Genomic DNA, 10,168 nt, shown 5'->3' with positions numbered 1-10,168 from the left:
CTCTTAGAGCGTCCACAATGGACGACTAAACCCAAATATTTTATATTTTGGACAGACGTAGTGGGACGTACTATCGATCAAATTTTTATCAACGACTAAAGCCCAGACTAAATTTGGTCGCCGACCAAGACCAAACCCAAATATAGTCGAGCGTTGATATAATCTCCGCTTCACAACGGGCGTTGATATAATCTCCGCTTCTCAACGCGCGTTCGTAAAGAATTCGTCCAACGAACAGGCGGGCATATAAACTTCGCATGTATGGGACGTTGATTAAATGTACGCCTGATAGGGCGTTTGTGAAGTTAACGCCTGACTCCAGACGGTGATAAAGTTAACGCCTTAATGGGGCATTGATAAAGTGTACGCCCCATGAATGATTGAACTTGTACAGAATTCAAATTTGAAGTGTGAAAATACTGGGGAAGAGCAAATATTTTGCATCTTATGCTTCCACGAAACTAAATGTTTTCATTTTGGTTTCTAGGTCAAGTGCAGCATGTCATAGCTAATTTTGTCTTTGATTTCGCATATAACACCAAATGAATGTTGGAAGCCTCACACAGCAAAGGTAGAAGTAACCATAGTTTGGAGGGCGAGGAGTACAAAGTACAGACAACAAGCTTTTCAAAACACATCCTATATACAAACGTCCCTTTTGCCGGCGTAATCTTTACCAACGCCCCACGTCGGGCGTAATCTTTATCAACGCCTTAGCTGGGCGTAATCTTTATCCACGCCCCACAATCAAGCGAACATTATACGTTCGCTCGACTAAATATAATCGCCTACCACTACGCCACACGACATCCTAAACTCAAATTTGGTCTTTTTTTTTTAGTCTTTGATCTTTGGGTTTAGTCGCACCACTGCAGTTGCTCTTAGGGATTAAAAGCAAAGGAAGATGAATAGATAACCCTACAAATTTCCGTCATATGCCGTTTGAATCGTGATGGCTGGGATGCAAAAAATTTCGAGCTCATTTTCATATAAAGACATTACGAACAAACAAGAAAGATTAACGTCGAAGATAAATCGGTTAAGACAATAGTGACTATACATTGAACAACCACCCCTGCACAAACTAAATTCCAGATATACAACTTCTTGGATTCTTCGGATTAGGTAGAAAGTGCAATTGCATGACTTGGTGGAGTAAGAAAGAGTGAATGGTTTTCAATTGCCAATCAGTCAGTCCTTGACGTCTTCTGCGGATATCTGAAACCATGCTTCACCTTTTGCTAAACATGGAAAGCTGATTATTTTAGAGATACGCTCCTCTGCCCTCCCTTTACGCAGTGGTAGTCTGACATATAATTTTTGTTACCGTCTGTACAGTGTTATTAATCGGAAAAAAATGCACTTGAAAGGTATAGAGACCCATCATAAAGAACATACCTTGTTGTAGAAGCATGAGCCATCATGTTTAATTTGTGTCCCAGCAAAGATAGCAGAACCATCAACTTGCACAACAGCTTGGTTGGTAGTAACTACAGCATTACCGACCTACAACAACAACAGAGCAGCAACCCCCAACAATAACTGCTAAGAGAAGATCTCTCAGATACTAAACAGAGCAGTGGATAGATTTCTATGAGGAGTTGCAGTTATGGGTTCTACCTCAACAGCGAACAGCCAACTTCTGCATGCTCCTTAAAAATTTCGCACGATGCATTTGCCTAGCTGACAGTTCTCCCCTTCCAGAGAAATCTGTCCTATAAAGAGCACAATCCACAATTACAATGGCAAACCTGTGACCCACAAAAAATCCGTCAAGACATTGCATAAGTCATTCAATTCAAGAGCGAATCTGGGAGAAGGCCGTGCAGAATTTCTTCTTCTGAAAGGTAAACCAAATTAATGAAAACCCCAAAATAAGCTTATTGGGATGTGAAAACTGTTATTTCAACAAATCAACAGATTCTCTAAAAAAGGAGGAAACAAACAAATTTTCTCAAGGGCTCAGACGGAGACAAGGATATATGCCATTCTAAGCTTGAGTTGACGAATTATGCACAGGTTATCACCTTCAGTGGCTCATACTGTATTTTCAATCATGAGAAGTTCCTCCAACATGCAAGCTATCCAGATCCGACTGGGAATCGTAGTTGGAGGGGACCACTGAATTGGGACCATAAGGAAATACCTCGACATAGCTTTTCTAAACCGCTTCTTGTACTGCTTTGGCGAGACTACGGTGAGGAGGACTCATTTTTCGAACCTCCTAAAAAAAACCGAAGCACTTGACCCATTTCTCAAGGTGCTTGTTCAAAGTGTACTGCCTTGTCAAATCTATGATGCCATGGACACACTCTTCTCCTCGTCCGCACCCACCAGTAACGAGTAATCCATCACATCAATCGACTGCCACGAAGAAAAAAAAACGTAAGATAGTCCGAGTTCATATCATCATCGTCATCATTAATCTCATTAACTGAACTGGCTGTTAGTTGATAGGCTTACTTTAAGAAAGGGAGTATCATTCCAGACAGCTCTCCCACGCGATATCTTTGCTTTGTTTCCAAGAAAAATCGGAGAAGTTGGCATCACTTCAATCAGGTTCTGATCCGGATGAACCTTATTGCTCCCACTTGCATCTGGATTATACCATAACCTGGACGATCCTTTCAGGTCATATAGATGATCCTTTCCGGTTATATAGCCTTGTAACATTGCGTTTGAACAAAAGCTTCTCCATAACCAACATCCACTTTCTGTTCATTCCCTCCTTCAAGATGCTTTGATGTAACCTTCCGAGAAACAAGAGATGAAGTTCAATAACTCCATAAATAGTAATATGAAGTGATGGAGATATATTATGTATAGCCAGAAAAAAAAATTTGTCAGTTTCGAAAGACATTGTTATTTCAATGCACGCGAAAGATAAAGGTTTAACATTTGCTATTAGCTCAAAAGTTTTGCCATTTCAACAGAGTCATCAAACTTACAAAAGTTTTTTGGATAGTTAACGCTCATGACCAAAAAATAGGATGCTTACAGGATGGTAGAGATGACTCGGTTGATTAATTTGACCTAAGACTAAGAATGTTCAAATGGTTGAGATGCTATACTCGATTGACAATGTAGAGTGTAAGAATTCCTCAGCTTAAATCAAGCCTTAAATTGGCACAATTGCACCCAAATAGGAAGAAGAAATCTAGACCCTCCTTAGCGTTCCAATTCATAAAAATGAGACATTATAATCATTGAGGGGCTAAATTTTCAATGAATAGAAGCTAACAGTTTAAGGAAGCATCACCCTAGATGAGATGTTCAACTTATGGGTTGCAATGAAGTCTACATGACACTAACACTACTCCAATGAAATTAAAAGTAACAGAACTTACAACTTGGGGCACCCTTTAATGAACACAAGTAGCAATTTCTATCCTCCCTGCCCACAAATCCCCTGTGCTTAAGCCTGATGAAAATCACTGTGGCCAAGTAAAGACATCCCCGATCAAAATTAGGAGTAGAAAAAAAGAAACACAAATTATCAACTATGAGTCAAAACCGACTTAAATCTAAACTCCGGACGCTTGATGATATTATAAAAGCGTCTCTTAAACGCAGATTAAGGATTAAAGAAACCACAGCTTTCAAGCAAAAAACCACAAAATTAGAAATTGAGAATTCCACTAAATCGGAAACCCTAGCGAAGAAAAATCATCTGAATGTAAATTTGGGAAGTCGTTATCGATCATCATCTCTGTTACCGACGGAATGGGATTTTTCAGATTTTTTTGTAGAAAATTAATGTTTCTTGATTCTTTATCTTCCCCAATTGGTTCATCGTCGTCGTCTTCAATCATGATTTCAACTTCAACATGTTCTTTATCGTCATCATCATCAATCTCTGTGCAAAGAAAAGTGATTTCTTCTACTTCTTCTTCATCTTCTTTGCCGAGAGTGATTTATCTTACTGAATCACCATCGTCGTCATCTTTAATTACCTCAACAAATTCATTGTCGTTACTTTCTTCATCGTCATCATCATCAATCTCTGTGCAAAGAAAGGTTATTTCTTGTACTTTTTCTTCATCTTCTTTCCCGAGAGTGATTTATCTTACTCAATCACCATCGTCGTCATCTTTAATTACCTCAACAAATTCATTGTCGTTACTTTCTTCGCCGTTTTCTGGATATTCATTACAAATTGCTTTGATGTCCTCCTCGTCTTCATCTTCTTTAGCCGTAATTTCATCTACTTCTACATCATATCCATACGATGCATATTCGACCTACAAGTACACTAAGATTTTCAGCACTGAGTTTCCACGTGTCGTGGAAGTTAACGAACATCTGAGTTACCTGTTTCTGAGTCGACGATCCGATCCAATAACAGCTTTAACTGGGTCAGTCCCGCTGTACGGGAAGAGGTACAACCGCTCCAGGTACGCATTCAAACGCATTCCATATCTTACTATGCCACCTTTCTGGTTACCACCACCACCTCACGAGTTGAACTCTGAAAACGTCGAATTTATCATAAGAGGTAGACCGGCTAAAAAAGGATGATATAGAATGACAACCGATTCTAGTCTACAACGAGAAAAGATTACTCTCAAACTGATAAGGGCGGGTGGAGGATTCTTAATCAGGGATTCACAGATGAAAGCGGTTTGTACCGGAGAGGTCATGTTCTCAAAAGATTTAGATTACGACATAAGGGGATACGAAATGTTGATAATTGCATCTGCTCTGAAAACGATTGGGGGGAGTACATGGTTCCCCCTTGAAATTTCTACAGATAATGCCTTTGTTATTGATATCTTGAGAAGTGACGTTTTGTGGGATCTTAGGCACGATCTGGAGTCGCTTTACAAGACAAATCTTTGCAGCGAGAAACTATTATGGATATATCAGAAAATCATGTTAACAATTGAAGCACAGCTCATTGTTTCAAATGGGAAGTGGGGCTGGAAGGATATTAGTTTCACTCCTATGCCCAGGGAAGCTAATTTTGGGGCAGACTACCTAGCAAATACCATCCAGGTAGCTGGAAAATCAGTGATTACAGTTCCTAGGCCAGGCTTTGAGTGGATTCAATATCACAAGCTCCATTTGCTACTACTAGAGATACTGGACAGAGATCGTTATGAAGGGTTTGTTCATTTACCAGTGAAGGGAAGGAAGAGGCGTGGTGATTTGAAGATCTTGGCTGTGATTGCCCGAAATTTCAAGGCAACCAATAAGCGTTGCTTTTGATGTCTGTCCATTACTTACTCCCAGTTATAGCATCATCCTAGTGCTACTCTGCGCACATTACATGACAATGCTAGCTCATGATTCGAAGGTCTCGTCTGTGATCGCACGAAATTTCAAGGCAACCAGGGAGCGTTACATTACTTACTTCCAACAATAGCATCATCCTAGTGCTACTCTGGGTACATTACATGACTACTGCTAGCAAATGTATTTTTTTTTCCTATTCATTGTATTTCTGAACTATAACATTTCCACTATCAGTTTAGGGTCTTGTACTGTACTGTCCTATCTACCAGTTTTACTGTATGCTCTTAACAGCTGATGAACTCGTCAATAGTAACAAAAAAAAATCTCAACTTTCTTATCTACCAGTTAAATGTTTACGCTTAGCAGCTTTATGTATAACAGTTTATGTCACAGGACACCTTCATGTTGTCAAGTTCGGGGATGCTAGAGATAAGACTTGAAGAGACCAAGTCGACCTGCATCACACTTCCATTTGCACATTCTGGGGAGAAAACCTGTGTGTTTTTACTGAAAGTAAATGAGAAGGATATACAGTTACATATTCAAAGTGATATATTAGCGGAACATCTAGATGAGAGAGACATATCAACACTAACCCAGACCACGACTTCTTTGAAGCACCCCAATATGTTTCCATATTTGAGCCTTCCTGTAACGCCCCTAAAGCAGATTCTGCAGCCAACATTCATATAGAAGTTACCTAGTTGAATAAAATGCTGTCAGTTCAATTTTAATCACATAAAACATGTTGACGTATCGTCATCATTAATATCATTGAACATAAAAGAAGTAGCAATCAAGATTCAACATCAATATTACCAGTTCGGAAGGACATTGATATTTAAACGCAGACAAAAGATAAAGTTCAGCATTTGCTATTAGCTCAAAAGTTTTGCAATTTCAACCAGGTCTTGGCTACATTGTACCACCACACTTACAAAAGTAGTTTGGATAGTTAACACCCATGACCAGAGAATAGGATGCGTACAGCCGTACAGGATGGTTGAGATCACTTGATTGATTAGTTTGACCTAAGAGTGTCCAAATGGTTGAGATGATGTACAGTAATTCTGAAGCATGATTTGAAAATCATCAACATAATGTAGCATTTAAGTTTTTCTCAGCTTGGAGTCACAAAAAGAAAAAAAAAAACTTTTAAGGTCGCAGTAAAGGATGTTGAATTTGAAAAAACAGCGAACGTACCTAATAGACCCCCAGAATCTTCGCAGGGAAAGTTGGGCTTCTTGTGCCGATTAATTCAGATAGATACTTAAAATACTCTGGTGCAAACTTGATAAATGACTCTAATTCTGTCATGGTTAGCCCTTTCCAGTGATTTACCACCCTGAGCATTCCAATCACTGAACCGACTAAGGGACATTACGAGTCGAGCTCAGATGGGCAATATGTCCTCCTTAAGGCTTCAAACCCCTTTGCATAACAGGTCACAGCATACTTCACCTTCCCAAGTGGACCATCGTCACTGAATGCCACTCTAACATGCGACGCCTTTGTATACACGAGTGGATCTGAAATCATAGTGCTCCGAGCACCAGACATGAATAAAATGCTCCGATCCATAGACCCAAGACTTATAAATGATTCAGAGGCCGCTTCACCTAAGCATGAATTAACTGAATCATAAAGGGGCAAAAGAACTAAAGATTATGTACCATCCTTGGGCCTCTACCACTCATCAGACATCTGAGCTTCCAGCGATACTTGTTGCCTTGTCGTCATAACAATAGTTTCACTTGCACCAATAGGAAGAAAAAATCTAGACCTGCCCTCGCGTTCCAATTCATTAAATAATGAGACAAAAACAGGATTATAATTATTGAGGCGCTCAAGCTTTGAAGTGTTGTTCTCTGAAGAACTCTTGTTGTAAGAGCGGTAGAGGTTCAGGAAGGGATTCATCCCAATCCATCCTGTGTAGTCGTCTCAGCCATAACCTGGTCTTCTAAACGCTTTTCCAACTTTAACCTCTCCGTTTCTGTTTCTCCTTTGAGCAATGAATCAGCTGGCACTTCTGTATGTGCAGAACCCTTTACTTCCAGTATCGTACTCCCTGGCACGTTTTCACCAGTCCATGCTGCATCGAGGTTCACTACAATCAAAACTGACCCTCCGATATTTCCCTCCACACATGTAGTTTCTAAAGGATCAGCTGGGGCATTTAAACTTAAGCTCGAATAAATCCACCTGCTCACCACTTCCTTCCAGATTATCTTGCATCTGAAAGTGTGGGGTCAAAACTGGGAGTCTTTACCACCTTGCTTGGAAGCTGAGATTTTGGATACAAGCTTCTCTGTAGTACTTACAGACTCCTCCGTACATTTTTGTATAGAGCTGTTGACCGCTTCCTGGAGGCTGCTGCTATGATTTTATTGCACGTAGCAGTCGGTGTCCCCACACAAATGAATGGAAGAGCAAACTGCACTCCCAATCATTAATGTATATCGGTCGTTATCTCGCCTTTCCTTTTCCCCCAATTTAGAATTTCTGGAGAGATTCCTGTGTCATGGTCAAAACAGAATGTTCAGTGAATGAAAAGAAAGTATAAGAAACAGAAGATTCACGGTCTAACTAATTCTATGTCAGATCAGGCCAGAAAAAATACAGTGGGAAATGAGATAAAGGTCACATTTCTTCCATGATTAGCAATATATCACTTTTACTTCAGCCAGAAATCAAACACCTACATGACCTGAATAATTAGAAAACTATCATACCTCAAATTCAACCTTCTCCTTCTGAAGCAACTCTCCGCGATCTCCAATGTGACGTCTTGATTTTGCCACTTTTATTGCAATCTGCCGGGGCGCAGTAAGTATTTCAGCAAATAGAAGTTCTCCTCAAAATCTAACACTAATCCTGATCAAAGGTATAGGCATTTTGGATGTGTTATAAATTTAACTGAAGTTTACAAGACCCAGACAATATTCCGATAAATTAAGAAAATTGAACTGTAATAAGTTACAGAACTTACAGTATAACCCAATGGCTCGGGGCACTTTTCAAAGAACATAAGCATCTTCGCCAAATTCTCTCCTCTCTGCCCAGCACTCCCATGTGCTTCAAGAGACTTCTCCACATGGAATGCTTCACAAATCACAATAACCCGGCTTTTGAGACGAAAGATGATCAACGCAAGGAACCATTTGTGCAGCGTGCTATATGCTCTAACAGAGGACTCTTGATATTGACGACAAGAGATATGCTCTACCAATAAGACATTGCGATGATAAGAAACTATCTTCGCTACTGCCATCTTCAAATGATCCATTTCCTAAATAAAATAAAAAAAGAGTGAGAAACGAAGAACAAAAATTCATGGAAACAAACCCAGTCCATAACTATGAAATATGGATCTAAACATGTGTCTTGTTATCCAAATTCCAACACAGGTATGAAGTGTTAGACACGATTTCTGCAGATACTGAATACACTCCCATTTGACTAATCCATAGATTGTTTTGTTTGATTTTAATTTTATCTACATGCTCTGGAGCATATTAAGAACAAAAAAAATAAAAACGAACTGAAAGAAAAAGATATCTAATAATAAAAGATCACTTTAGAAGGTGCATTAAAGATCTTTCTATCATCCAGTATAAGTTAAACTGAAACTGATGAATGATAGCAAAATGTAAATGGTAACAACCTGCTGCAATAGAAAATCAAACTTGATAAATGATTAAACACCCGTCGATACTTATGAGCTCTGCCAAGGATAAGAAAACGGGGCTTCTCAATTTAAGAAAGGTTGGAAATATTTTTCTTACAAGCAACTCCTTTAACAACAATACATGCAACTCACTGAGTGGGGGCAAATCAAGGGGATTTTTTATGAAACATCCCCAACCTTTAGGAGCTATTGGCCTTAAAACACAATTCTGAGGAGATCCTAGGATAAATGTTTGTAGTTTGAGCTAATGTCTTATTCATATACTTTACCATTTCATCTACTCTATGGAGATTTTAACATTTTTAAGTAACTGAGATTTAAAATTTCAGACACTTAGAGTAACAATCATGGAGATATTTTAAAATCAATGCCTAATGTGATGTGTGAAATGTTAGATCTCATTTACTTAAAAATGTTAAATCTCAAACTAATCGTTGTTTTTTCAGTAGTTCAAATTGCATTAAAAAATTCTACCAGAAGCATCTCACAATCCAAAATCAAAATTCACATCAAAAAAATCAAACATCACCACAAATCAATACCTGGTTTGAAGAAAACTGACAAACCAAAAATCAACGCACGATCTTGTTTTTAAATACAGATTTAAATTCTTCCCATGCCCAGTCAAACGATCTGTGCCTGTGCTCTTAGATCTTCTTCAATTTTATTTACTGATCAATTTTCATTTCATTTGGCTATCATTGATTTACAAGCATATTTCTCTTGCAGCTGGTTTTTGTGACTAGATAGGTTAGGTTGAGATCGAGAATCCTTCTGGGTGGGTATTGATTTGGAGTATGTATCCCATTTCAGACGGGAGTGGTGGTGGTGGTGGCGGCGGCGGTGGAAAAAATTCTGATGGAGAAGGAAGAGAAGAGGATAAGAAATAAGAATAGTAAAGAGAGAAGAAAGTAGGCGTAGATCTAAACGATGGGAGATGAGCGGAAATTACTTAGTTACCCTTTAGAAGGCAGCATTTGAAACCGCTCCTCAGTAGTGCGCTGCTGAGTGCTGACCTTGGCTGTATGGGTGAGGTCTTGGCTCAAGTTTAGATCGCCCGGCTGCAATCGTTCCTTTGTTTCCGCAAACGTTCGGAATTTTAAAAGGGTCGGGATGCCTTGACAAACAAAACAAAACTTTTTAACCGTGTGATCCCATGTATCTAACGGCCCTCCTTATAGATGATGTGAGACTTAATTTAGTGTTAGTTTGTGTTTGGCTCAATCTTTGAGAAGTCAAACGTAA

General features: G+C 39.2%; 1 pseudogene; it reads right to left on the bottom strand.

The window, feature by feature from the left end:
* Positions 1-957: 957 nt before the first annotated feature.
* LOC113296047 lies at positions 958-8,521 on the bottom strand (annotated as a pseudogene).
* Positions 8,522-10,168: the final 1,647 nt, after the last annotated feature.

The sequence above is a fragment of the Papaver somniferum genome, chromosome 7 (genome assembly GCF_003573695.1).
Source record: "Papaver somniferum cultivar HN1 chromosome 7, ASM357369v1, whole genome shotgun sequence".
NCBI classification, from domain to species: domain Eukaryota; kingdom Viridiplantae; phylum Streptophyta; class Magnoliopsida; order Ranunculales; family Papaveraceae; genus Papaver; species Papaver somniferum.
The sequence above is the reverse complement of the archived record's forward strand: the minus strand, read 5'-3'. Positions and strand labels throughout refer to the sequence as shown.